Raw genomic sequence first — 16,808 nt, forward strand, 5'->3', positions numbered from 1 at the left:
GGTACTAAATGTATCCTCTTAGGAGTATTCTTAAAACAAATATTTAAATAAAATTAATTTTATATATATATATATACACACCTATAGTTTTTCTATTTAATTTCGTGAAAGATTACTCTAAAAATGTCACAATAAATTTGTTATGAAATTGAAATGCGTAAATCTTTAAGAAAGTCTGTTATAATTAGCTTGTTATAAACATTAGAAGTCAATAGTATCACTATTTATATAGGTAGGTCATTTGTGTGGCTTCATTAAACTATACTTTGAGGACCAAATTGGATGCTTCCTCAAAGGTAAAAATGATTAATAAATGAAGTGTTTTTGTTTTGCTTTCTAAAAAAGGTTTTTCTTTAGGTGTAGAGTTAGCATTTGGGTTAGTCTGTAGTCATTATAATTAGTCAATGCTACATCCTCAAATTTACACTGCTAGGTAAACATGTCTGTGTATGTGGGTGGTTAAGGAGGATGTTGGGGTTTTAATGCAATGGTAGAATATATTGTAGAATAACATGTAAACTTTCATAATCTCACTTTCTTTTAAACACACACACACATCTTTTTCCATTTGACGACAAAAAATTCACCGCCAGACATAACTAGCTTTGAACTCAGGAGGGAAACCACAAATACTTTTATGAAGTGTTCAACTACTGACAAACACATTTTGTGTGCCACACTTGCTCACACACATACAAAGTCGTTAGGTGCCAAGACTACAACATATTGAGTCATTTATCACCGCTCTCAGACTGGACACACTGTGTGTGTGTGTGTGTGGGGGGGGGGGGTTACAGCGCAATAGCTGCAAAGGATAGAATAACTTGAGGAGAACACACTCCCAACAATTACACTTTTACGGTTTTCACCTGCTATTTTATGACCCCTGACCTCTTGGCATGCTTAAAATCACATGCATTAACACACAGACAAACACACACCCTCGGAGCAATGCTTGACTCCTTGCTTAAAATTTATTTGTTCCTCTGATGTCCATTTATAATGTTAGTAAAGAGGGGGTTTTTTTTGCACCAAAACAGTCCTATTTGAGTTTTTCATGACCACTTTTGGTGAACTTGTAAGCTGCAGGTTTGCAGTCTATTCTGATTTCGTTTTTTTAACTGCCACATCATTCAATAACGGCCTATTTGTAAAGCTGCTTTCCATTGCGAACTTGTGACAGATCCATAAAACAATCTGTGCTGCTCAAACTGTTAAGATCAGACTGAAATTATCAGGGATTTTGCTCATTTCTACCGACCTGCAGAGCAGCAGGTGCTACACACAGCCAGAAACTGCACAAGGTTTCACAGACTTTACCACATTTTACTCATGTTGTTAGTTTTTCTACAGTTTACCTATCCTACTTCCTCTTTATTACATCACATGAATGCATAGGCCAACTTTCAGAACAACCAATAGAGCACAACAGTCCGGTTCCGGAAGTAAAAATCCCATTCATTTTCTCCATTTTTTATTTTATTTATTTTTATGATAACTAATAAACCTTCAACGACAGACCTACTATGAGCTCTAAGGTTGTTAATCGTTAGTATATGCTTCTATTATTTCAACGTTCTTCTTAAAAAATAATTATTTAGTAGCGTAATTCCTGGTGAACAACTACAATACCCATGAATCCTGACGAGAAAGATCCACCAACTGGTAAACAAAGCGTGGCAAAAGAGCTCTGCAGCGACTAATTATGAATATTTTGCAATAAACATAAAATATATTGTTTCTATATGTACAGTCAACAACTTAAAATGAATAGTTTTATATTTTTGCATCGTTTTTAATTCGATTACGTCATTTGCAATGCTTCATGGGATTGTAGTTCATTCCCTCAAACTTTAGTGCATTTTTGGGCTGCTGCCTGCAGTTTTTCACACTCAAATTTAAAAGCTCAACATTCACACATACTGTGGACTAATTGCACAAAATTGGTGTCATTGTCCAGCGCTTTGAATGAAATCTTCAGTTTTTTGGCAATTTCAAGCATTGTATAGCCTTCATTCCTCCAAAAAAAAAAAAAATTTTTTTTTTTGACCTAATATTGACCTTAAGACATGTCAGTCTATTGCATACTGTGGCAACTCAAAAACAAACACAAAGACAATGTTAAGCTTCATTTAACGAACCAAATCGCTTTCAACTGTGTTTGATATAATGGCAAGTGATTTTCTAGTACCAAATGATCAATTTAGCATGATTACTCAATGATAAGGTGTTGGAGTGATGGCTTTTGATGACTTTTTTCAAATAGTGATGGTACTGTTTTTTACATCAGTAATGTCCTGACTATACTGTGTGATCAGCTGAATACCACTTTGGTGAATTAAAGTACCAATTTCCTCCCGAAACAGCAAAATCTGTACATTATTCCAAACTTTTGGCTGCCAGTGTATGTTTACAATCTTATTATGAACAGAAGGTGTTTTAAAGAATTTAGTTGTTGTCCTAAATTTTTAAGCATGTAATTCTGGTTCTGTTCACTCTATCTCCCTGCAAAAAGTCAGCCACTTCCACTAGATGACAGCGAGAACTAGGGAAAAAAAATAATTCCATCACAATATGCAGATCTGAAATGTAGGTGGCGCTCTAACACATTTTAACCCTCAAAGATGTGCTCGTCCATAGACATTCAGTCTAATTTTCAGTTCATGCAACACCCTCATTGTTTCATTGAATATCTCAGCCTCTGAGTGGACTAGAAGCCGAATCAAGGTTTCATTAGAAAGTTGAGATCCTCTTCTTTGCGATTATATGTAACATTTTATCATCAATAATATGTTGATAACATATATTTGCTTAGCATGCTTTTCCAGCTGGACTGCATATTTTTTATTCTGGGCATCTTAGAAATAAAATTGGATTATTCACCCAAGCAAGCTCACAGACAAGTAAAAAATGGCTTATTTTGTAGAAAACTGCCTAAGGTAAAAGCATATATAAAGTTTTTAGCTATTTTGGGCTTAAAGCAGCAGTGATTGGTGCATAAATGAGACATATGTATTGGATGTCTTCCAGAAATCATATTTCAATTAGTGATTATTTTGAAAATCTTTCAAACTGTGGTATAAGGGCAACAAACTAAACTGTACAGTCATATTCCTAGTAATGAGAGCTTTCATTTGATATATGACTTGTCTGTTTAAGTGCTATGTTAAAGACTTTTATGTTCATATAAATATTTCTACCACATTACCTCTAGGTAGCGCTTATTTGCGACACGGATGTTTTCAGGCATCAGTTTGTTATTTTATGCAATATAAATGCAAACGTGAGTGTGTTCTCTGGAAAGTTTAGATTCTAAGCTTTCAAATGATACCACAGATGCCTGAATTATGTAACCGGGGACTTTAACATTTTAAGCGTTATTTTACTTCGCGATATAGCACCCCCTTTGGTGGGTATATAGAGTTTAAGGGGTTAAATCTTAAGTACACAGACTTGCACTTATGTCTTTTTGTCTGATTTGCAAATACATTTTTGCTTCAAATCTAAGTTTGTAATGTTGTGGTTCACCTCAGAGCTGGTTGGTTTTTATTCAAGTAATGAAGGGATATTTGTGTTGACAAAAGAAGGATATTATCCACACACACACACACACACACACACACACACACGGAAGAGGCTTCTTTTGCTGGAATAGGTGGAGAGTGAAATATAGGCCATGTTGACTTTAGCTGCTAAGGTGGACCAAGCCAAGACTGCGCTGGATCCAAACTTTTCACTGAAGCTGAAGAAGTACAGCCCAATTACATATTAAAATGCAAAACACACTTTTTCATACTAAAACGTCACACAAAATCATGGCACAAATCATTTGGATAGAATGCATAAACATAAAGCAGCATGATGTGTGATATTTAAAGGGATAGTTCACTCATAAATGAAAATTTTGTCATTTACTCACCCTCATGTTGTTCCTAAAGATGTTTAGCAGAACATGCAAGCATCTCTTTTCCATACAATGAAAAAAGTATAGTGTCCAGAATGGACAAAAAAAGAACCATAAAAGTAGTATGTGACTCATGCACTATATTCCAAGTCTTCTGAAGACAGAACAGACTGAAATTTGAGGCATTATCGACATAAAATTTATTTTATTCCTCACATAATGCTATCATATGGCTTCAGAAGACTTGAAATATAGTGCATGAGTTGTACAGGCCAGTTTTATGGTACTTTTATGGTGGTTTTTCAACCTTTTTGGAGCATGACAGCTCCCAATCATTCTAATGACATGAGGATGAATAAATGATGGCAGAATTGTAATTTTATAATGAACATTTAAAGAATAATAGTGCTGGCAAAGAGAGCTCGGATGGTGTAAGTAGGTCAAGAATCAAATGAAAACACACGGTTTGCTGATCAGATCTTTCTCTCTCACTGTCTGCTACAACTCTGACACAATGTTTTTTATTTTGACAGATCTGAAACGGTTTTCCAGGGCCAGAACCGTAAACTGAGCTCAGTGTAAATGTTTTTCTCAAAGTTTAACTCTGCAGTTCATCTGTGACATCAGGGAAACTAGAGAGGGGGTTCACTGCCATAAAATCACAGGAATCCACACAAACACACACGTGTGATACGTCCATCAGGGAAAGCAGAAATCTCAACGGTGTCACGCATAACTGAGATGACTCGTGAAGAGTTGCGGACCGAGAACGAAACACAGTTTGGAACGCACTGTTCACTCGGTTAAATTACAATTGAATCAGCCACAAATAAAAAGTTACAAATAAATCTCTCATTCACCCACGTCTCTGTGACCCCTGAAAGGATTGGGCCCCTGGGGGCCGCTCTGACTGTCAAAACCTCTAATTATTTTAATAATGTTTAATCAATATAATTTGATTATTCAAAAAGAACTATTTTTGAATACTAAAAACTCATTAAAACAACATAAAATTAACATATACTCAATATTAATCATGCTAATTCGCAATTGGTGGTTAATTAATAACAAATAAACAGTTTACATAAGAATTGAATTCAAATTAGCATCTGAAATTCATTGTTCACCCTAATGAAAATGTAACATGGCGACCAAAGTTTTTGCCAAAATACCATACAGTGAGAATTGGTATTATAATATAATATCTGGCAGAAACTAAGTGGTTACCATGGTAAATAAAATAAAAAAATAAAGGGAATCATTTAAATCTGATACAGAATAAGCAATATATGGACATATATACAAAATTATAATTCATATATTTGAGCATATATGTACCTATATTTAAATTCCACTAATATTTGTGAAAATATATGTTGCATATATAAAAATTTTTTTTTTTACATATACTGTATTCATGTATGTGACCTTTTTTTAAATCAGTGAAAACCATATATCAAATTTCTATATGGGAATATTCACTCAGATAAGCTGGGTAGAGTTCGTGATACATATACAATCTATAGAATCTATATTTTTATATAGTAACTTAACATCTGAATTGTTTGTGAGAACTTACTTGGATTGAGTCTGAATCTGTAAACTTCATTCAAACACAAGCACAGATGTGTGGAAAATAAATCCAGATCGATTCTTATGTTGTTCTGTTGTTGAATGTAAACTCACAGTCAATCCATCTCATCCACGAGTATCCGTTCATGAGATCTCTCCATACACCATCACTGCTCCACATGACACACACACACTGAAACACACACACTCTGAGAGAGAGAGAGAGAGAGAGAGAGAGAGAGAGAGAGAGAGAGAGAGAGAGAGAGAGAGAGAGAGAGAGAGAGGCTGTGCCCCCCTCACCAACCCGAACAGTCCCAGGCACAAACTGCTTTAGAGAGAAAGAGAGTGATGGGACAGGGGCGTAGCAGTCATTTTAAAAGTGGGGGGGACAGCTGTCAGTAGGTGGCTCGCACAGACCCAAAACTTACAGTGGAGTATTTATATATTACAGTATATATTAATATATAAGTATGATGTAAGTATTATATTAATATACAAGTATTATATACTTGTAGTATTTGTAGTATTTTATAGATTCAAGTATTGCAAATTAAATGCAAAATTTGGCAAAATTGGCTGCAAAAATAAAGGACATCTTGTGGAACACTTGCTTCTGTTTCACACATGACAATAAAAGATTGAGCACAAGCTGGTCCTTGAATAATTATTTAATCAATGCCAATAATGCCAATTGTGCATGTGCACAATTTATTTTTTACTCTGTGCTTGTGCATTGTGGGATTTAAATGTATCAAATTAGTTTGAGTGTTTTGACTACGTTCACCAAAATTCGTTCAGATCCATTTAATTATTCAGTGACCATTTCTGGTGATGCCACCGGTTGATGTCTTGAGTGAAATGAGTTAGTCACTGAATCAACAATCAAAAGAAAGCAAATCTATAATTTCCTTACAGTTTGTGAGCTGATGAGCATGACTTTATGAAAAGACAACAATAATAGTCTTATAATAATTATAATGAGTTTCAATAACGTCTGTACGTTTTCATGTCTACAAAAGCGTGTCTACAGTATCTATTCACGCCAGTAAAACGCATAAGTGTTCACAGCAGATCGATCTTTTTCTTACAGTTTGTCGACTGCACACCAAAGGTAAAAAACAGGAGCTGATATTAAAAATAGCTTTACATATTTAACACAGATCTAGTAATCTGCTTAAATTGGCAAAAACAACAGATCAAACTATTACCTCACAAACATAATGTAAAAATCATAACTTAATGAAGATTTATGTGCTGATATAAACTCCACTTACAATGTGTGCTTAAAAGAAGGATTGTCCTTTGTTTTTTTCTGCAGTGCATTTCATGTAATGCTGCCAATCAAGAACGATATGTCGATAAATAACTCTAGTTTGTGTGTTCCTCATCTCTAGATTATTCATTTCGATTAATATCAATGCCGATAAATGAGCATTGTTGAAAGCAGCTTTGAAGAAATGAACGGAGATGTGTTGATTATACTGTCTGACTGACGGTCTATTACATAAGGGTTGTTTCAGCTCATGAAACTCACCTGTGATTGGCTGGATGGTCACTGAATCAGCCCAAAGTAATAAAATGCAAAGAATACTGTATACAAATCCACCATTAGTTTTCGATATGGGTTTAGTTTGGTAAAGTGCGGGGGACCAAATCACCTTTTTAAAGAGTGCGGGGGACATGTCCCCCACGTCCCCCGTGGCTGCTACGTCCTTGGATGGGCTGTGCTCAAAACCTATTGAGCTGCCTACCTAGGCAGCTATTTTTGTCATCCAAGGCGTGTGTCAGGTGTATTTTGTTGGTTCATGTTTTTCATGTCTTTTATTTTGAAAATCTAGTTCCTGTTTCTTGTCATGTGGTTCCCTTGTCATGTGATTTCATGTTTCCCTCCATGTTCATGTGTCTTGTTTTCATTGGTTGATTGTCTTGTTATCTTGTTTAGAGTTCTTTGTGTTTATTGGTTATCTTTGTCATGTGTTCTCCCAGGTCATGTATTTAACCCTCATGTTTTCCATGGTCTAGTGACAGGTATTGATGTTTGTTGTTATAACTTTGGTGGTTAGTTCAAGTTTATGTCAAGCCAAGTTATTGTCAAGTCAAGGTCATGTTCATGTTTTATTTATGATTGTAGTTAGGGTTTATGGATTTACACATTGGAATAAATTTGCACTTGGGTTCTTTACACTTTCGTCATCGTCTTTGTCATTGCCAGTGCCAGCAACAACGTTACAGATGTTAGCAACATCGTTACAGCGTGCGAAGCATAGCAAACATCAACAGAGTAGTAGAAGTGAGTATAACGTCATGGTTACTTGTGTAACCTCTGTTCCCTGATGGAGGGAATGAGACATTGTGTCGATGTAGCGACACTAGGGGTCACTCTTGGGAGCCAGAGACACCTCTGGTCTTTGATAAAAGGCCAGTGAAAATTGGCGAGTGGTATTTGCATGCCACTCCCCTGGGCATACAGGTATAAAAGTAGCTGGTATGCAACCACTCATTCAGGTTTTATGCTGAGAAGCCGATATAAGGTCCGGCCATTTCAGCGGGTAGTTCAGCGTTGTGGCAGGAGGGACACAACGTCTCGTTCCCTCCATCAGGGAATGGAGGTTACACAAGTAACCATGACGTTCCCTATCTGTCACTCACTTGACATTGTGTTGATGTAGTGACACTAGGGGTCCCTATACGAAACACCACAATTGGCTGAACTGTGTTGCGTGAACTGGCGGTGTATGGTGGGCAGACTACTGTGTGCCTCATAGCCAGCACACCAGGTTGACACGTAACCTTCCCCAACATAGTCACGAGTGTGGAACGGCCCTTTAGGGACAAGTCGACTACCCAAAAGATAGAGACAGGCTTAACCCAGTCATGGCCTCTTTTCCCCTTCTCTTTTTCGACTCCCTAAAAAAGAAGGGGAATTATCCGACTGGGCCGCCAGATCTAGTCAGGGGGTGTCCCTCCCAAGGGAAAGACACCATGGAGACCACACCTCGCCCAAAGAGAGGGGGGAATATTTAAGTGGAAGAATATGTCATATGGTCTTTCCGACCATGTGACGTATTGTGATGGTCTTTCCGACCATGTGGAGAGTCTTCAAGGTAGATCCTGCCCAATGGGGGAGGAGTTACTACAAACATGGAGACTGGGGCAGAGGGGCTCTGCCCAAGGAAGACGCAGTTTTCCAACAGGGAAACGAATTAGCAGAAGATATATAATCGCATGGGGTTAGCCTTACAGGGAACCGCCACATGCGGAGCACCTACCCCAGAACAGGGCTCTTAGTTAGCGCGTGTACTGGGCCAGCAGCGAATCTCTCAGAAAACTTGCATGCCACTACCTGGGACGAAACCAGTTCCACCCAGAGGTTGTAGAACCTTGCACAGGTGTTGGGTGTTGCCCAGCCCGCTGCTCTGCAAATGTCTGTTAGAGAGGCACTCCTGGCCAGGACCCAGGGAGCTGCTACACCCCTGGTAGAATGGGCTTGTAGCCCTACCAAGGGCGGCATGTCCTGGGCGACATATGCCATAGTTATGGCGTCAATGGGCCAGTGGGTGATCCTCTGCTTGGAGACAGCGCTTCCTTTCCGCTGTGCACCAAAGCAGACAAAGAGCTGCTCAGAGATTCTAAAGCTCTGCGTGCGATCCAAATAGATGCGTAAAGCGCACACCGGACACAGCGACGACAGGGCTGGGTCTGCCTCCTCCTGGGGCAGCGCTTGCAGGTTCACCACCTGGTCCCTAAAGGGGTGGTGGGAACCTTGGGCACATAGCCCAGTCAGGGTCTCAGGATCACGTGAGAGTAACCCGGACTGAACTCCAGGCTCATTTCGCTGACAGAGAATGCTTGCAGGTCACCTACCCTCTTGATGGAAGTGAGCGCAGTCAGGAGGGCAGTCTTCGAGAAGAATGCATTAAGCTCGGCTGACTGCAAAGTCTCAAAGGGGGCTCTCTGTTGACCCTGAAGAACTACAGAGAGGTCCGATGAGGGAACAAGGCGCGGTCTGGAGGGATTTACCATCGGCTGCATCGTGGTGTGCTGCTATGGTGGCAATGTACACCTTCAAGGTGGAAGGGCACAGCCTCCCTTCCAACCTCTCCTGCAGGAAGGAAAGCACTGATCTGACTGCGCATCTCTGGGGGTCTTCCCGACGGGAAGAACACCACTTAGTGAACAGACGCCACTTAAAGGCATACAGGCACCTCGTAGAGGGGGCCCTAGCCTGAGTGATGACCGCTTAGGTCTTCCGCGTCCCGTCCAGGGGCCAGACATGGAGATTCCAGAGGTCTGGGCATGGGTGCCAGATGGTGCCCCGTCCCTGAGAAAGAAGATCCTTCCTCAGGGGAATTCGCCAGGGGGGGTGCTGTCACGAGGAGCATGAGGTCCGAGAACCACGCCTGGGCGGGCCAGTAGGGTGCTACCAGGACGACCTGCTCCTCGTCCTCCCTGACCTTGCACAGGGTCTGTGCAAGTAGGCTCACTGGGGGAAAATGCATATTTGCGCATGCCAGGGGGCCAGCAGTGTGCCAGCGTGTTTATGCCGAGGGGGTCTCGGTCAGGGCGTACCAGAGCGGGCAGTGGGGAGGATTCTTGGGAGGCGAACAGGTGCACCTGTGCCTGTCGAATCGACTCAAGTCAGCTGGACCACCTGAGGGTGGAGTCTCCACTCTCCCCTGAGGGTAACCTGTCGTGACAGCGCATCTGCTATAGTGTTGAGGTTGCCCAGGATGTGAGTGGCTTGCAGTGACTTAAAGTGCTGCTGACTCCAGAGGAGGAGACGGCGGGTGAGTTGTGACATACAACAAGAGCGCAGACCGCCTTGGTGGTTGACATATGCTACCGCTGTCGTGCTGTCTGTCTGAACTAACATGTGCTTGCCCTGGATCAACGGCTGAAACCTCCACAGGGCAAGCAGAATTGCCAACAACTCGAGGCAGTTGATGTGCCAATGCAGTTGCGGATCCGTCCAGAGGCCGGCGGCTGCGTGCCCGTTGCAAACAGCGCCCCAGCCTCGTTTTGGAGGCATCTGTCATGACCACGACGCGCCTGGAGACCAGTTCTAGAGGAATGCCTGCCCATAGAAACGAGAGGTTGGTCCAAGGGCTGAAAAGATGATGACAGACCGGTGTGATGACCACGCGACGTGTCCCGTGGCACCATGCCCATCTCGGGACTTGAGTCTGGAGCCAGTGCTGAAGCGGCCCTATATGCATCAACCCGAGCGGGGTGGCCACTGCCGTGGATGCCATATGTCCCAGGAGCCTCTGAAAAAGTTTCAGTGGAACCTCTGTTTTCTGTTTGAACGCCTTCAAACAGGCCAGCACCGACTGGGCGCGCTCATTCGTAAGGTGCGCCGTCAAGGAGACTGAGTCCAACTCCAAACCGAGAAAAGAGATACTCTGAACCGGAAGGAGCTTGCTCTTTTCCCAGTTGACCCGAAGCCCTAGTCGGCTGAGGTGTGAGAGCACCAGGTCCCTGTGTGCACACAACATGTCTCGAGAATGAGCTAGGATTAGCCAATCGTCGAGATAGTTGAGAATGCGAATGCCCAACTCCCTTAACGGGGCAAGGGCAGCCTCTGCGACCTTTGTAAAGACGCGAGGAGACAGGGACAGGCCGAAAGGGAGGACTTTGTACTGATAAGCCTGACTCTCGGACTCAAACCGCAGGAAGGGTCTGTGTCGGGGAAGGATCGAGATGTGGAAGTACGCATCCTTCAGGTCTACCGCTGTGAACCAATCTTGATGCCGGACGCTCACCAGAATGTGTTTTTGCATCAGCATCTCGAATGGGAGTCTGTATAAAGGCTAGTTCAGTACTCACAGGTCCAAGATTGGCCGCAACCCACTGCCTTTTTTCGGTACGATGAAGTAGGAGCTGAAAACCCCTTCTTCATCTCGGCTGGAGGGACAGTTTCTATCGCGCCCTTCTGTAGGAGGGTAGCGATCTCCGCGCAAGGTAGCAGCATTTTCGTCCTTCAGTGGACACCGCTGAACCTGGGCGGATGCCCAGCGAAGTGAATCGCGTAGCCGAGTCGGACGGTCCAGACCAGCCCTCGCGATGGATTGGAAAGCGCAAGCTATGTGTCCAAGTTTCGCGCAAGGGAGACCAAAGGGACAACGTCATCGGACGTTCCGGCAGGTGGGGCCTCGCGGTGGGGCGGAGCTCGAGGTGCCACACCACGTCGTGGCCGTGCTGAGTCTAAGGACATCGAAGCACTTACCTGGTTCCTTGTGACCACCCCCGGAACAGCCTGGGACGGGGGAGGAAGAGGCCTGTCCTTGTGACCCGTGGAGACTGTCACATCGGGGGCGGATTTGTGCCACAGCTGCCAGATAGAGTGGTGGACGGTGGTCATGATGACGGCCATGCACACTGGATACGTGACCCAGGGAACAAGGAAACCACTCTTGCTGAGCTCTTGAGTACTGCAGCCACTTTGGCATGCAGCGCAATTAAATGCAAAAGGTAACAAAAAATGGAGAGATCTGCTTAACAGCACCAGAGCAGCGGGTTTCGTTGTCCCTGGGTCGCCCATCTCAAGGGCGCTTTGAAGCCTTTCACGGGTTCTGGGCAGCCGCGAAACGGGTGGCATCTGCTTCCTGCGGTGGGCTCCATGCCGGGGCCGGGCCGAAGGGGCGGGCAGCGGCGGAGCCGGTGCAGTCACCGCAGGGGGACGCCCTTGGTGATGAGTAGATAGGGTGCTGGATCTTGAGCCGCACCGGGGCAGGATACTGGGCCTGTGACTGGGCAATCGTCCCCGACGGGAGGAGCCCAGCTGAGGCTTCCGACTGGACGAGCTCGCTCTCCGATGCTGCGCTCGAGAGCTCATCACTTTCGCGGGCTCCAAATAAGAAGTCGAACTCGCCATGAGACGAGCCGGCGGACTCATCCAGAAGCCCGATCGGGGCAGATGTGCGTGCTAGGGGATGGGAGGTCCGCGGGGGGATGCCCGGCGGAGGCGGTCCCATTGGGGTCCCCAAATCGCCCCCAGTGCAAGCCACGCTGGCCTCATACCCGTGGGTAAAAGGACCGAGGTGGTGAGCCTCTGGGGTGGCTTGCTTTCTTATGCCACGACCGCAACGTTGCCATGGACATGTCCTCGCAATGAGAACATGACCATCCACGAATGCTGTCTCCGCATGAGCCCAGACATGAAAGACAGTGATCGTGACTGTCAGAAGGTGAGAGATAACAAGCGCAACCAGGAATAACACACAATCAGAAAAGCATCTTTAGAAAGACATGTCTTTAAAAAGACGTTCCGTGTGTGCCGCTCTTTTAGAGAAATATACACTTTTAGAGAAATATACTCTTTATTTCTGCCGAAGCGCCCAGGGGCATTCTCTGCAGTGCACCAGTGCAGAGGAGGGAGAAGCTGCTGAAATGCGCCGTCAGATCCAGCAGAGGTGAATGAACAGTCGTGGGAATTCAGCTCAGTGAGCATGACCGTTCGGCTCCGAAGAGAAAATCTGCATGAGTGGTTGCATACCAGCTCCTTTTATACCCGTATGTCCGGGGGAGTGGCATGCAAATACCACTCGTCAATTTTCATTGGCCTTTTATCAAAGACCAGAGGTGTCTCGGGCTCCCAAGCGTGACCCCTAGTGTCACTACATCGACACAACGTCGAGTGAGTGACAGATAGGGAACCGAAGTTTAAGTGCATCAAAGTGCATTCCATTAAAATTTTATATTGTACACATTCTGAATTCAAAAATTATTTAATTAAAATTAATGAGGAGTATGAACTGTAGAACCTAAAAAGAATTAATAATATTTTTTGTTCTCCCCTTTTTCTCCCCAATTTGGAATGCCCAATTCCCAATGCACTCTAAGTCCTCGTGGTGACGTAGTGACTCAATCCGGGTAGCGGTGAATGAATCTCAATTGCCACCGCGTCTGAGACCGGCAATCCACACATTTTATCACGTGGCTTGTCGAGCGCGTCACCTTGGAGATGAAGCGTGTGTGGAGGCCCACGCCATTCTTCGTGGCATCCACGCACAACTCACCACGTGCCCCACCGAGAGAGAGAATCACATTATAGCAACCACAGGGAGGTTACCCCATATGACTCTACCCTCCCTAGCAACTGGGCCAATTTGGTTGCTTAGGAGACCTGGCTGGAGTCGCTCAGCACGCTCTGGATTCGAACTTGTGACTCCAGGGGTGGTAGTCAGCGTCTTTGCTCACTGAGCTACCCAGGCCCTGAATTAATAAGATTTAAACAATACAGTTTCGTAAATGGCAAAGCATTAATTGAACTCATTTTATATTTAGAATAGGTAAGCATTGTTTAAGTCTTCGTCTAAATCATGTAGAACTTTTAGAGTATTTTTAAGTGTCATAACACGTTCTGACTGAACATCTTTGATATGGCATTTCAGTCTTTGTAGCATTCTGAATCATCAGCATTTTTGGGGCATTATAGTTTTTGAGCACCCCATTCTGAGTCAGTTTCGCAACTTTTACACCTAAAAATACAGAACTCCTGATGGGACAGGGCAGGAATTTATTTGCATAGTAAAACCTTAATACCCACAAAATGTAGGTTTTTATTACCATAGTTTTCGTTTCCCTGTATTATCACTATGGTTTCACAACGAATATCATGGTTAAAATATGGTTACTGTATATTTAAGTAAGGGAATGCAAAACTATTTCGGAAAACAAATTCCCACCCTGTCCTCTAAAGGGCTCCGTATTAAAATGCTGCACGTGCCAATGATGCCCCAAAACGCGGTCTAGGTAGCCTTTTTTTTGCCAATGTGTGAATGGCTTATAATGCAACTTAAATATGAGCCCTTGCCGGACTTCCTAGGTTGCCTATTAAAGCCTGTAGACTGATTTTCATGTGAAGGGAGCGGGTCGCTTTTGCCGGGAAAATCCAAATGATGTGATGTTTAAGAAGAAGCCTTCATTCTGTCACACATTATACATCTGCATATATACAGTGAATTTTTTTTCTTCACATATCTCAGCTAAGCTGGGGTCAGAGCTCAGGGTCAGCCATGATATGGTGCCCCTGGAGCAGATATGGTCAAGGGCTTTGCTCAAGGGCCCAACAGTGGCATATTGGTGGTGCTGGGGCTTGAACCCCCAACCTTCTGGTTAGTAACCCAGAGCCTTAACCACTGAGCCACCACTGCCCTTGCCCCTGCCACTGTTTATGCATGCTCCTGAGAGCCTTGCCTCAGACAGTAATAGCTTCTCTTCTGCTATTCAACAGTGACAACAAACTGTTTGTTCAGTTTTGGTGATCAAAACCGACCCTGAATTGGTGTTCTTCTTATTGGACAGGTAAGCTTACATAACTGCAAAGCATGTGAAATATAGTGCCATAAGGATTGATCTGTGTAATTTTAGCTAACTTGATCTTTCTGATAACGCTGACGAATTGCAAGCTACCTCGCTTTGTATCTTTCAAATAATTTCAATGATCTTCTCTTTATACTAAAGGTCAGGTATACAGGATAAATTTAAGCAAATACGCTGGTTTCTTGATCGTAGTACAATATATGACATACAAAACATACAATAGTGCAACAGTAAACTGTCTGGTATAGTTTGGTAGTATGTAGCTGTGTGCAGGGGTGGACTGGGAAGGGAAATCGGCCCGGGATTTTACATAGAAACTGGCCCAAAATTGTTGAGCGGAGGGGGGTGTCGCTGTCCTTTTCTGCATAACGCTGCCCCCTTCGGCATATCGCGGCACTATTTTGTGGCCCGTTCTGCATAACGCTGCGGCTCGTTTCAGCTTAGTCCCGGTTCTCCCGATGGCCAGTCTGCCCCTGATCGGCCCCAAAGTGCGTCGGCCCACCAGGAAAATGCCCGGTATGCCAGATTACCAGTCCAGCCCTGATTGTATGTGTGTATCAGTATGCTATGTTAGCTGATAAGTAGTTTTAGTTTAGTCTCAAAGTTTGTAGTAAAACAATAATAACTGTGTAATTTTAATTATTCTACCTCATCTGTCAGCATGATGCCAGTGAATCACATTCAGTCTCTTTGTACGTTATGTCATTGTTTTGGTCGATGCTTGCTCGCTCGTGTCCCTATAGAGTGTGTGCATGAGCATGAGCAACAGGTAGCTGGCTGCAGTTCACTTAACGGCCACAGGTGTCATTAATAACCGGGAAGGGCTCATTTTTTTAAGTTGTGTTACAAGCCGTTCACACATTAGCAAAAAAAAGACGAATATTCCGTGAAAATTGTTACATATCGCACCTTTAATGATGAGGCGCTGCAGCCAAGTGGTTGAAAATCTGGACTAGTAACCTGATAATACTAGAAAGGGTTATCAGTTTACTCCAAAAGTACAAACACTGACCAAAAGTATGGTATTACCAAGTTTTTGGACATGTACTATGGTAATACCATATAATTTACAGCATAAAAGTGTTCTGGAGTTCCATGTAAATTCCACAATAGTCTATATAAATACAGTAATTATTAGTACCATGGTATCCATCAATGTACCTTAGTTTTACTATGTTTTTGGACATGTACTATGGTACAATATCATTTAAAAGTGCTTTGGAGTTCCATGTAAGCATAGTAGCCTATACATTTGTGGCAGCGGGGGCGTGGTCAAGCATCTCTCCGGAGAGAGAAAGCAGTAAGGGCGCTTACACCTGAGCTAAATTATGTCTAACACCTGTCTCTAATTTCAGTGAGCACGGGGAGAGCGGCATAAATAGAGCGACACAACACTCAGTCGAGAGAGAGGCTGGATATGACAGAGCCGAGCCAGAGCAAGGATTTCCTAATAGTGAGAGTGTATTTGTGGAAACAGTGTGTGTTAGTATTTAGACAGTGTATAAAGGTAAACTGTAAAGTGGTGTCGAGGAAGAGGGGAAATAAAGCCTCACCTGAAGAAGGAAAACTGCTTCTCGCGTCATCTTTTACACTGGTGCCGAAACCCGGGTTTGAAGTTTGGGTCGAAGATGGATGGAGGTCGTCCCGTAGAGTCCTCCCAGTTGGCGGAGATCCTCCAAGCCCTCGCCAGCCTACATCAGAACCACCAACAAACGCTGCTTGAGCTCCGACAAGATCAAGACCGCCGGTTTGTCGAGCTCATGCATGCTCAAGCCGAGGACCGGCAGGCGATCCGGAGCCTCCTCAGCCAGGGGGCATCCTCAGCCGCGACCCCGGACACACCCACGCCGTTACCCCCGCCAGCATTACAGAAAATGGGGGCGGCGCACGACCCCGAGGCTTTCCTGGATTTGTTTGAGCGGACCGCCGAGATCTGGGGCTGGCCGCTTGGCCAATGGGCAGCCCAATTGATCCCACTATTGTCCGGGGAAGCCCAGCTCGCGGCTCA

At 43.8% G+C, this 16,808-nt stretch overlaps 1 protein-coding gene across 1 annotated transcript in view; it reads right to left on the reverse strand.

Moving 5' to 3' along the window:
• Positions 1-5,643, reverse strand: part of LOC127432144 (netrin-3-like) — a 52,425-nt gene extending 46,782 nt beyond the window's left edge. Inside the window, exon 1 of the mRNA XM_051682987.1 lies at positions 5,484-5,643. The gene's annotated coding sequence lies outside the window, so the exon portion shown is untranslated. The remainder of the gene's footprint in view (positions 1-5,483) is intronic.
• Between the last annotated feature and the right edge of the window lie 11,165 nt (positions 5,644-16,808).

Source organism: Myxocyprinus asiaticus, chromosome 41, assembly GCF_019703515.2.
Source record: "Myxocyprinus asiaticus isolate MX2 ecotype Aquarium Trade chromosome 41, UBuf_Myxa_2, whole genome shotgun sequence".
Lineage (NCBI taxonomy): Eukaryota > Metazoa > Chordata > Actinopteri > Cypriniformes > Catostomidae > Myxocyprinus > Myxocyprinus asiaticus.